This window comes from Capsicum annuum, chromosome 2 (assembly GCF_002878395.1).
Source record: "Capsicum annuum cultivar UCD-10X-F1 chromosome 2, UCD10Xv1.1, whole genome shotgun sequence".
NCBI classification, from domain to species: Eukaryota; Viridiplantae; Streptophyta; class Magnoliopsida; order Solanales; family Solanaceae; genus Capsicum; species Capsicum annuum.
In genome coordinates, this window is record NC_061112.1 from 153,815,216 (window position 1) to 153,829,380 (window position 14,165).

A 14,165-nucleotide genomic window follows, 5' to 3' on the forward strand; every position below is an offset into this window, starting at 1 on the left:
TGATCTTCATCTGCTGTCCTTTTCAACTTTTCAGAAACAGATGTTGAAACATAAGTTGTTGGATCAGATGTCTCAAAATCTTTTGGAAAAGACAAATCCAACCTATTAACTTCTTCTGTTGTAGGTTGTATATTCTTGTATGAATACTGAAAAGAATAATTTCAAAATAAAATATTTGCACATAAATAAATGACTTGAACAAACAAAATAAGTACAAAGTCAAACAATTACCTTACTGAACATGCCAGACAAAAAAGATTTGTACTTAGGCCTTATACACTCCACCAACCAGTTTAGTATTCTGGGAATAACGTTTCACTGACGGAAAATAATTTTTGATTCTACCTCGGAGTAGCACTCAAACATCCAAACATTTAGAACATTCGGCATTCCACCCAATGAATATAACTGCTTCGCAATATTGAAATCCTGATGCCAGAAACTCATTAACTTTTCAAATGTGACCTTCCCCCATGGAAAGAGAATGTACCGATCGTCCTCGACTATCTGAAAGTGCAAAACACTGATTGGTGCTTTTTTATGCTGAGAAAACATAAATGTATCAACAAAGAACAATATCGCCATGTTCAGAGCATCTTCAGCGTTATCGAAGTTTCTCATCTACACCCGTGTTATCAGTTTTAACCGAGTTATTGCTCCTTTATTGTTGAAAAAATACCTCGACATCAACAATGATTTTGATGATGAAATATATATATATATATATATATATATATATATATATATATATAATCATCAATATTATTGGTACACTTAAGACCGGTAATAATGGCAAGTTCAAGCATTGTGAATTTAAGGATTTCCCCTTGTACCCAAACATGAATCTCGTCCTTGTTATCTGCTGAATTTCAAGCATGAATAGGCATTTTGAAATTTCTCCTATCCAGTTGCACCGTGGCAACTTCAAAAATATGCCAAAAATCATATTTCTAAATACTCCTAAAACATCCTCTCCAAAATATTTCTTTATCTCTTCCTCGAAAGCACAGTTACATAAGCTCCCCATATGCAATAGGTGTGGTGGGACTTTATCAATTCGGTATTTCATGCCCTAAAAAAATAATATAACATAATTAGCTAACAGTTACTGATTATATGATAGTCATTTATACTTTCAAAACATAAATCAGATCTAACATTAAACAATCGTTAGTCATGTATGAGGGTAACTTATAAATTTACAAGCAAACTGTTTAAATGTATAATAAATACTGTCCAATATATACACTACATTAACACATGTATGAGGTTAACTTATACATCTCAAAATTAATATAAGCTATTAAACATGTATGATGGTTACTTATTCATTAACTAAATCAGACCCACATTAAACAACTGTTAGTCATGTATGAGGGTTATTTATACATTTACAATTAAACTGTTTAAATGTATAATAAATTCAGTCCAATATAAGTTGTTAGACATTTGTGATGGTTATTTATTCATTAACAAGTAACTTGTGTTAATGTATAATAAAATCCAATCCTAACCATTCTATCGATTCACATGTATGATGGTTACTTATACATCTAACAAGTTCTTATTATACTAAAAAAAAACATTTAAACATGTATGAGGGTTACTTATACACAAAAAATTTTCAAAGAGGGCCATAATTAAACAACATATACAAATGTATGATGGTTATGTATACATCTAACAATTTATATCAGACCAAAACATAAACAACAATTACACATGTATGAGGGTAACTTATACATTTCAAAAATTAATATCAGCTTTATTAGAATGTATAACCTTTAGAATAATATTTCAGAACAACTACATTATACGTTCCTGTGATGAAAAACTAACGTATCGTGTCTTATTATACTTATGTCAAAGTATACATACACTCATAATAAATACCTTAGGAAGACGTGGTCGGAAGGAATCATCAAATTTCTTTTTACTTGCTTTTGAAGTCGACTTCTTCGATTTAGAAACGGCCTTATCCGTCAAATTTTTTATTGTAACGGGGTCGTTTCTATGCTTTGAGCGATTCTCTGTCCAATCAGGATCTTGTTCATCAAATGTAGCAGGAACAAATCCAAGTGAAATATCTTCTATAGTTGCATCTAACTGAGTAATTCCTAAACTAAAACTTGGAGGATTATCCATTACCAATTAACACTATTTTAACTTAACAGTATTGAAAAATCGAACTACAAAACAAGAAAATCAAAGATCTAACTTGTACAATCTGAAAAATAACGAAAAAAACGAACTACTTAACTTGAATATGATTGAACAATACTATAATTTGAACATGCAAAAAAACCAAAAACGAAAAATCCCTGAATTGGCATAGTTGAATGAAAAAAAATTTCAAAAAATTAATGAAGTACATTATTAAAAACAATTAAATCTTGAATAACTTACAATTTGATAACCAGAAGGCACAAGGTAGAGGTTACTTCAACTATGCCGTAAAAGAGGGATTTCAAAAATGGAGTAAAAATCGGCTTGATAATGGGAGCATTAGGGAGTAAAAGACGGAAGCCAAAATCGGTTTTAACATGTATAATATTGAGGAGAGAGAAATTACCAAATAAAGGAATTTTTGTAATTATTTTAGAATTTATGTAAATACTTACTAATTGAGAATTTTATGTAATTATGTAACTTTAATTAGTGTATATATGTAATTTTCAGATATAGCAGGGGGCATGGCAATGGCAATATTTCTTACACAAGTAGGATCTAGAGCTCACACTTTTTATATTCAAATTGTAGCTGTACTATGCTTGCTAGTAATAGAGGCAGAAAACAAGAGGAGGACAAAAACGACGAGCAAATTATTGTAGCCCATTCTCATATTGTTGTATATTTTCCTTACTATTCATATATCTAATCTGACACAGTTGTTGGAATATGTTATACTATGCATTGCATATTTTGCATATTTGCATATACATATCTAATCTGACACTTCAGTAATTTTAGGAGTTTGTGCTACGTACCAGGAACTTTTGATATGGTTCTCTATACATTTTTTTTTTTTAACTTTTCCACTATGCACTATTTTTTTAATTATTTCGGAGTAGTTTTTATTAGGATTATCGATATATTCATCTAATTTATCTAGGTTGAACAAGTTGGATTTGGTATGTGTATGTCGATGGTCATATTTTAGCAGACCGAATTTAGTCAGTTAAAAGAATTTCTATATTGACCCACAAGAAAACTTATTTAAGCATTTAAATTATTTATTTATTTAGATTTTGTTTGATATAAGTCTTGGTAAATTTTAAAAAAAAAAATCAGTTTACAATTATACAGCCAATATCGACCCAATCATCCTAATCCGACCAAATATTTGGCCAAATATGGTATCATATTTACTGATTTTGATTTTATCCAAATATCATTCAATTTGCTCATTATCAACTTTCATTTTTAATAAGCATTATAATATTGTGACTTTTCTAACACTCTATCTCTATGAGTAGGATTTAGGATCCAATTAAAGAAAAAAAAATTACTGTATTACTATATGTGAGAAAGGGAAAGTGAAACAAACATTCTAGCGTAATTATTGCATGATTGGAGCATTTTGGCGTACCTATGAAACCCCTGTGCACTGAACTTAATATTAATAATATTATACTTTTGAATTTATGAGTCCAAAATTTTAATATTTGTTGAAACTTCTGCAATTTTCGAACACATCTATGTGTATTTGTATAACTGCATTTATCAAAAATACAGAATTCAGTTGAACTCATGTATTATAAGTTGCATGTGAGTCTATCCGCAAGCATTGTGGAGAATGAAAAAAAAATTAAAATAAGATCTCAGTAAAATCAACTGCTTATTTAGCTTGCACTCAATTGCAATATATATAGCAATTATATTATATCTTATAAGAGGGAATGACAAGGAGAAGCAGGCGGGTCTTGTAAACATGCCTGCTTCTCCTGTTTCATAAGTTACTTTCTTCATAATTTTTTACTATGTCATTTCTACTTAATTATTATAAATTATTTATGTATTAAAAAATTAATAATATTTAATAAAAAAATAAAATAGATATTTATGACATGTTTGCTTCAGCTATTTCACCCATAATTTGACTGTATTACCCATAATTAATTACTATAAGTCATCTAAATATTCAAAAATTATTATAAAGTCATCTAAGTATTAAAAAATTAATAATATTTAAAGTTAAATTTACTTGACATTTTATATGAGACCCATTTAATTTTTTTCCGCAAGTATTTTTTATAGTAATTTTGTTGTATCACTTCTAATAAGATATGTCTGTTTCGTTGTTTCAATCGTGATTTTACTATGTCACTCCTAATTAATTATTATGACCATTTAAGCATTGTATCAATTAATAATATTTGATAAAAAAGGTAAAATAGATATAAAATGATAAGTTAATCAAAAAAATTTCACAAGTATTTTTCACAGTAATTTTCCTATATCACTTCTAATTAGTTTTTGTGAGTCATTAAGACATGTTTGTTTCGCTACTTCAATCGTAACTTTACCATATCACCCATAATTAATTATTATGTTCATCTAAGCATTATGAAAATTAAATTGGAATAGAAGAAAAAATATTATACATCACAATAATTTAAAACTTAAATTATTTAAAAAATGTAATTGACCATCAATGCCACAAAAGTTTGGACAACGAGAGTGATATATATTATTTGAAAATTACATAAAAAGTATTATAAATTACAATAATTAACAACTTAAAATATCTATAAAAAAATCTATTATATATTTTTTAAAAAAATTATAAATCACAATAATTAAAATAATTTTTTAAAAAATATTTGTTGGGCCAGTGCCTTGCACGGGCTATTAATAACTGGTATAATTAAAAGATTAGTGGGTCTAGATAGCAATCATGTCCCAAAAATAGTAGATTATTAGTATCAAAGTAATTAATTGGATGACAATGATTACTTTCGTATATAAATAGGATTATGCATATAATTTCTCTATGAATTGATTGTGGGTATCCCCCTCTTGCTTCTAAGTTGAGTATTTCTTAGATGAGAAAAACATTGTACATAGCTTAAAGTATGGGCTACCTTTGTTATTAGAAGAAAAGAGAAATACTCCAAAGTCTCATTAAAAATAAACACAGCACTAAGCAAAACTAAATCATATTTGCTTGAAAACGGGAACTTTGAGGATTAAGCAATTCAAATAAGTACAAAAATGTTTGTTAAATTAAACATGATGGTGCACTCTTTGGTAATAAAGTCTTTACCTACTTTCCCTTTTCGATGCCTAATTTTCAATCCAAACTCCAAATTATAGTAAAAGATAAAACGAGTTAGGCAGGATCATTTTGCTTTTGCTTCGACAAAAAGACAATGCTTTGCTGGGATGAAATACTATAAATTTCTTTATTAAGTAGCGGTTAAACAGTTTAAAATTATGTTGAATAGTTTCCATGGACACTTGTTTTTTGATAGTATTATCTTACTCTAGAAAAAGACAAATGTGTAATAAAGTGAGCCAAATATCACGAGAGAAAGTTGCTCGGATTGTAAACACCTCTCACTTTCTATCCAAAAATTATAAGTTTGAGTCACCAAGTAAACAAAAGGGGTGAGAGTTCCAAGGAAGGGGGAAAAAGAGTGAGCCAAACTTTGACTCTAAGTTCAAATTACAATTGTGACAAAATATTCAAGTCGTAATGAACAAAATTATCAAATGCTTATAATGATCACAAATAATAAGTTACAGATTAAACAATTGAGGTACTTGCAAATTGATCGAGAAACTGCCATAACAATTTTTATTTTATTTTTTAAAAAAGAGGCCGGAGGGAGAGGAGGGGGCGGCACTTTGATTTGAACAAGAGCAATGAGCATAAGAAAGGTCCCTTTTGTCCCATGTGCGGATGACAAATGGATTTAGCTCCACTGAAGTAGTAATTGGCAAATTGGGTCAGAATTTGAGAATTTCAAATGTCTTGTAAGTCAGTGGAAACCTGAAATGGGACCAATTCAAGTGCCTAAAACTAAAATTAAAGCCATCAATCATCATGAGCAAGTATCAATGTCGTGAGACTACTATCTTCTTAAAGAAACCAGCAAAATAGTCGGTGGCGGAGCTACAACCATCAAAGATAGTAAAATAAACACTCTTCGATAAAAATTTATGTTATTCAAATAGGTCAAAGTTTATTTTGTGTTGTGACATATTATGATTTGAACACTCTTAAGCACAACTAAACGAACAAGCCCAACGGTCAACGGAATTCAAAAAGCATTATAATACTCCGCAGCGTAGGTCTAATTATCGGTAGGGCTTTAAATTTGTGGCCATTTTATATTCAATTCTCATATTCCAGTAGCGCTAATGTTTTTAAAGCTTGTAAGAATGGACCTACACTTGTACATATCTTAATTAAAAGGAATACCAACTTTTTTTCCTATTGAAAACCAAAAGTGTCAGTTACCCAATTCACAATTGGTGTGTCTTTAAATTATTACTGTATCTTTCCTCCTAAATTTTGAGAATAAACAAATCTTATTAAAACGTGTAGTTTAATACTAAGATTTTCAGTGCGCCTATTCATTTTTTATTTTAAAAATGAAACTTATTTAATTTACTTATTCAAAGTTCGAATACCCTTTTCAAAAAAGTTTGGTTGTACCACTGAAAATAGCCTTGTACGTGTTTCGCACGATTATTAATCGAAAAACATATACATACACAAACTCATAATTAAGATCATGTATCAAGACTGATACCTACATTAGGAAAGAGAAATTAGTTGAATTCGTTTAGTTGAAAAATCTAAACTTTTTAACTAAATTAAACACAATCATTAGCTGACTTACCCACGCATGTTTTATCTTCTTTCGCCTAACAATTGTGGTCGAATTAAGTTTAACTAACTTTTATTGGAAATGGCATCTGGAATTGTTTCACCCAGAAAGAAGGAAAAAGAAAAAGAAAGAAAATTATGTATACATAGTGAAAATGATTAGTTGACTCCAAAAAGTGGGTGGCCAAAACATGGCATACAATAGTAACTACCAGTATATAATGTTATAACGCCAAAAAAAAAGTTCATAAAAGTTAAACTATGCTAATTATTATAACATGCATGTCTTGTATAAATTATTTCTCAGGTTAGAGCACATGCCTTGTCAAAATACATACACACAAAAACTGTGACATGCACATAAAGCACATGACTACTAGAAAAATATTGACTACTAAGCAATGTGAAATGAATAGAGACAAATTATTTTTGTCGAGTCAAATACTCAACTTGGTTCTTGGCACATGCCACAGCTCCAACATTTCTTCCTTGTTCAATATACTTGCTACATTTCCACTAATTTAATATTAGCCATGAAATGGAATCTCTATGTAGTTTTAGGCATGAAGTATATATCTTCATGCAACGAGGAAAAAAAGAAATAAAAGAAAGGAGAAAGTAAAGGCTTATTTGGTTATCAAGATTATAATTCTGGTATAAATTTCATAGTATTTTGTAACTTCATTTCTTTCAGTATATTTATTTTTGGCATAATTACTAATACTAGTCGAATTTTATGTCAAAATATTGTTAATGTAACAATCTAATTAAAGATTAGCTATACCTGGACGAAACAAGTAAAATAATGACAAAATTGCAATTTTGCCCAAGCCATTTTCATCAATTGGCCTAAATTGGAAGTAAAAAATTTATCTAGTTTAAAACCAAAAACATATGTTTGAATTATCCATCATCTCAATTTTAATGCAATGAATCAAAAAATATCTTAATTAGTGGATTACTAAAGACTTATAAGAGAAATTATAACATTACATTTAAATAATGCTCCAACACGATTTATATTCTTGTCTCTTTCTTTGTTCAACCGAAGACCCAAGAAAGATATTGAATTAAATAGCTTCTCCAGTACTACGTATTGACTAGTGGCGTGCAAGACACAGAAAATATTTAGCTTTTTTCACAGTTGTAAATGGAAGTGAAAGTTAGTTCAGAAGTACAGTGCAGAGTGCAATTGGACATGTGTAAACTTTCACCAATTTGGATGGTTCATTATTATCTTGATTTTCTCTCAATCTCTATTGCCTTATTATATGAACAAGCCCTATCCTCCAACCATACCAAATTGTCCAAGAGTACACAAGTACATTGGGCGGTGAACTCATCGGACTTCTGCCCATATTATCTTGTCAATAATGTCAAAGGGACTCATTACATTTATTGAGAGTACCTTTGTTTTAACTTCGTGGCTTCACCTCACTGCCAAAAATGGTACCCTGAGTCCCTGACTATTCTATAAATTCTTTCCCTTTGTTGCAAGTTGCAACTGTTATTTTATGCAGTTTCGGGTACGTATAATTGTAACACCAACTTCAATAAACAAGAACATCTTTGAAGTTCTTTAACACCTTCAACATAAGATTACTTAATAATCTATCCATGAAGTGTGTTAGATTTTAGAAAATAGATGAAACAGAATTTAAGGTCAAGTCCCCCGATTTCACGGAGTGTCCTTAAGGAATAATTCCCCTCACTGTACCCGAGGTTATGGAATCTTCCTCCCAGGATAAAATGACATAAAATCCGAACAATAGTGGTACCTCAAATTGTCGGATTCTACGAACTCACTCAACAGTTTGATTGATCACACAGAATGTTTTTAAGACAAGAAGAGAGTTTTTATTTTAGAAAAATTTCATTTCTAAACCTGTGGATGAAAGCAGGTTTATATAACCTTCATATGGATCTTCTGAAAAGTGGCAATAGCTCACTTAACAGGTGTGACCTTTCCTGAAAAATCATGTATGTTCGTCCAAAGATTGCATCTTTTCTGAACAGGCAGACCATTTCATGAATAAGTGTGTCATTTCGTTGAAGAATTGCATCCTTCTGAAGTATCAGTTCGAAACAGTGCATCTCTCAGAAGCATCAGTTCGAAACAGTGCCATGCATGCATATAATTGGAGGATCAAAACACAAAAAAATTTACTGCATTTTTACTTTCCCTTCGGATTAAATTTTTGTCGAATAAATTGTCCAAAAATATAGATCTCATCGATCGATCATTTGACAAAATCCAAATCCAAATCCAAAGCCGAACCAAGCGACGACGGCAATGGCGCGAGGCATCTCTTATTTCTTGTCTCACTAACCATGTGGAGTAAGTGTTCCTTATTTTAAACACTCACAAGTTCTCTTCTTCCACCAATGTGGGAGAAAGAGTGAACTTTTCAATTTGGGAGTACACTTTCTAAATTGATGTCTCCCTTCTCCATCATTTTTTCTCTATTTTTTCATTCACACTTTTTCATATACTTTGAACCCAACAATCCCCCACATGAATGTGAAATGGCTATTTTTCGTAAAAATCTTACGGACAAGTATGTGATCATTAAGCAAAGACTGACTGCATCTGGATAAGTGAGTTTTCCTTTGAACTTTCCGTAGTTGAACATGCATCAAATGCACTCGGTCAATCGGTAGATTTGATATCTTTGAACCGTCGAGATTTAGTGTACACCTAGACAACACATGTCACACAACCAGCCTTTTACCATTTATAGTTCTCTTGGTTTTGTTCTTTTCAGCCATGAGCACTTCTCGATTTCATGAGAGCTTAGAGAATAGGCCTTAACTAACATTCTCCTTGAAGCAGCTTCCACTTCGCCCTCACATAGGTGATTTCTATACGTTCAATCCTATAGATTAAACTATTTGGTCAAATCTGCCAAATTTAAATAATCATTAAAAGACTTTTTACCTTAAGTCTTATCCTTGTTTACTAAACATTGTCTACACCATGAGAATGAGTTGGGTAATTGACAATGTTGAACCTGTCAGACACAACTTTGTTTGATCTCCTTGAACCTAACTTTTGGGATCTCCAGTCTGCTAGGTAGAGTTACCGCCATGCTGACTTGTCCTGGACCTGAAACCCATTCTCTTGGATGTCCTTTCCACTCCTTCTCTAGATAGGCCTTTTGTAAGTGGATCCAACATATTATCCTTTGACTTAACATAGTCAACAGTGATAATTCCACTAGAGAGAAGCTCCCTAACGGTATTATGTCTCCGTCGTATGTGACGAGATTTACCGTTGTACATCATGCTTCTTGCCTTACCTATTGCCGCTTGGCTATCACAGTGTATACATACTGGTGCCACTAGTTTAGGACAATAAATAATATCTTCCAAGAAATTTTGGAGCCATTCTGCTTCTTCACCGGCTTTATCCAATGCGATAATTCAGATTCCATTGTAGAGCAAGCAATACAAGTCTGTTTGGATGATTTCAAAGAGACTGCTCCTTCACCGATAGTAAATACATATCCACTTGTGGATTTTATTTCGTTCGATCCGGTGATCCAATTTGCATCACTATATCCTTCGAGTACTGCGGGATATTTATTATAATGCAAGGCATAGTCTTGAGTGTATTTAAGATACCCCAAAACTCTTTTCATTGCCATCCAATGAGTTTTGTTGGGATTACTCGTGTACCGACTCAATTTACTAATAGCGCATGCTATATCTAGTCGTGTACAGTTCATTATATACATTAAAAATCCCAATACTCTTGCATACTCCAATTGTGATTCACTTTCACCTTCATTCTTTCCAAGTGCAAAGCTCACATCCAATGGAGTCTTGGCAATACCGAATTCCATATACTTGAATTTTTCAAGTACCTTTTCGATATAATGAGACTGTGACAATGCCAAATGTTGTCACAGTCTCATTATATCGAACTTGCTCTCGAGAATTCGTTTTGTTGCATTTATATCAAAAATGTCTCTACTGATGATCAACATATCACCTACATATAAACACCAAATGACTTGGTGATTTGGAGTGTCTTTAATATAAACACATTTATCACATTCATTTATTTTGAACCCATTTGACAACATGGTTTGGTCAAACTTTGCATGCCATTGTTTAGGTGCTTGCTTTAGTCCATACAATGACTTAATAAGTTTACACACCTTATTCTTTTTTTCTGGAACCACAAAACCCTCATGTTGTTCCATATAAATTTCTTCCTCCAATTCTCCATTTAAGAATATGATTTTCACATCCATTTGATGGATTTCAAGACCATATACCGTAGCCAAGGCAATTAACATTCGAATTGATGTTATCCTTGTTACTGGCGAGTATGTATCAAAGTAATCAAGGCCTTCTTTTTGCTTGAAGTCTTTTACTACAAGTTTTGCCTTGTATTTGTCAATAGTACCATCCACTTTCATTTTCTTTTTGAAGATCCATTTATAACCCAAAGGTTTATTTCCTGGAGGAAGATCAACCAATTCCCACGTATGATTGCCTAAGATTGAATCAATCTCACTATTGACTGCCTCTTTCCAAAAGGATGAGTCTAACAACGACATCGCTTCTTTAAGCGTTTGAGGCTCATTTTCTAAGAGAAATGTTACAAAATCTAATCCAAACATAGTATAAATTCTTTGACGTGTACTACGTCTTGAATTCTCTTCATTATGTATATTATCACTTGGTTCATCTCAAGGTCATTTAGATCCTCCACTAGACTGTTCATGTCTAGTTTTATACGGGTAAATGTTTTCAAAGAATTCATCATTATCTGATTCAATTATCATATTTTTATTTATATCCGGATGTTTGGATTTATGAACCAAAAATTGACGTGCTTTACTACTTTTAGCATATTCTATGAACACACAGTCCACCGTCTTAGGTCCTATCTTAACCCTTTTAGGCATAGAAACTTGGACCTTTGCTAGACACCCCCACACTTTGAAATATTTCAAGTTGGATTTCCTTTCTTTCCATTTTTCATAAGGAATTGATTCTGTCTTACTATGGGAAACTCTATTGAGTATATGATTGGCTGTAAGGATAGCCTCCCCCATAAGTTTTGCGGTAACTCAGAACTTATAAGTAAGACATTCATCATTCCCTTCAAAGTTTGATTTTTTCTTTCCGCAATTCCGTTAGATTGAGGTGAATATAGAGTCGTAGTTTGATGGACAATTCCATTCTTTACACATATTTTGGTGAAGGGAGATTCATATTCTCCGCTCCTATCACTTCTTATCATTTTTATCTTTTTCTCTAACTGATTTTCTAATTCAGTTTTGTATTGCCTAAACGCATCTATTGCTCCATCCTTACTATTTAGCAAGTAGATATAACAGTATCTAGTGCAATCGTCAATTAAAGTTATGAAATACTTTTTCCCACCACGTGATAGTGTTGACTTCATATCACAAATGTCAGTGTGTATTAAGTCTAAGGGATTGAAATTCCTTTCAACGGACTTATAAGGATGCTTTGCATATTTTGATTCCACACACGTTTGACACTTTAATTTATTGCACTCAAAGTTTGGCAAAACCTCTAAGTTAATCAGTTTTCATAAATTTTTGTAATTAACATGGCCTAAACGTTCATGCCATAAATTATAAGACTCAAGCAAGTAAGAAGAATTTAAACTTTTATTGATTTCAACATTCATTACATTCATCTTATAAAGCCCCTCGGTGAGATAGCCTTTTCCTACATACACTTCTCCTTTGCTAATTACAAATTTCCAAAAACGGTTACACATTTGAATCCGTTCTTGTCTAGAAGTGAAACATAAATCAAGTTCCTACATAATTCCAGAACGTACAAGACATTGTTAAGTGTCAAGACCTTTTCTGAAGTCATTTTCAGGCCCACTTTTCCTGTTCCTTCTACCTTAGCCGTAGCGGAGTTAGTCATGTAGATCATTTCTTCTACTTGAGCTGGAGCGAATGGCGAAAACAACTCTTTGTTGGCACAAACATGGCGGGTGACACTAGAATTCATCCACCACTCGTGAGGATTCCCCACCAAGTTGCATTCTGAAAATATAGCACACACATCATCACATTCTTTGTTGGACTCAATCATATTTGTTTGGTCTTTTTTCTTGCCTTTCTTAGGGGCACGACAATCCGTGGACTTATGACCAATCTTGCCACAATTGAAAAACTTTTCCTTGAATTTCTTCTTGGGTTAATTGCTTCCTTGTTCAACTTTCTTCCTTTTCTTAGAATTGTTTTGGTCATCTTCTACAATATGTGCTCCATTAATTGTAGAATTCCCTTTTGACCTTCTCTCGGCAGCCTTATTATCCTCTTCAATACGCAGTCGAACAATAAGATCTTCAACAGTCATCTCTTTGCGTTTGTGCTTTAAGTAGTTTTTGAAGTCTTTCCACATAGGTAGTAGCTTCTCAATGATCGCTGCTACTTGAAATGCATCATTCACAATCAAACTTACAAAATAGTTTATGTGAGTACTAAGAACATTTTCAATTTGTTTAACTAAGGTATTTTTTCAAAGATATACCTTCCGCTAGGAGATCGTGGATGATTACTTGCAATTCCTGCACTTGAGACACAACCGATTTGCTATTTGTCATTTTAAAGTTCAGGAACCTTGCAACAAAGAATTTCTTAATTCCCGCATCCACTGTCTTGTATTTTCGTTCTAGCGCCCCCCTCCCCCCAATTCCTTCGATGTCTTAGTTCCACTGTAAACGTTATAAAGGTCGTCTTGGAGACCACTCAAGATATAATTCTTACAAAGTTAGTTTGTGTGTTTCCAAGCCTCTACAATTATGAAACGCTCTTTGTCCGAGGTTCCCTCTGGCACCTCAGGAGCATCCTCACTAGTGAACATTTGAAGACATAGTGTTGTGAGGTAGAAGAACATCTTCTGCTGCCATCATTTAAAGTCAATGCCCGCAAATTTTTTGGGCTTCTCCGCAGGTGCCATTGGTTGCGGAGCATTTGCTCGGCTTGTTGAGGCAATACTAGTTGCCCCCACAGTCGTAGCCGCATCTTGCATTTGACTTTCGTTAGTCATTTTTTCTGTCACCACAAGACAATAAAATTTAGTATTTTCAGAATACTACTTATAAAGTTAAGCAATTGAACTCTTTTTCTTGTTTCTAGTTAACAATGAAGTTTTTATGACTTCCAATCGTCAACCGAGTGATCTTTAACTTTTGATGAAGATTTTATGTCTTCGAATCACTAGTTAAGTTCAAATGGAGTAGAAATCTTAACGCTTTAATCTCCAAAAATAAGCAATACAGATTCTGCAACTTGTTCCTTAAAATTGTTATTTTATGTAGTTT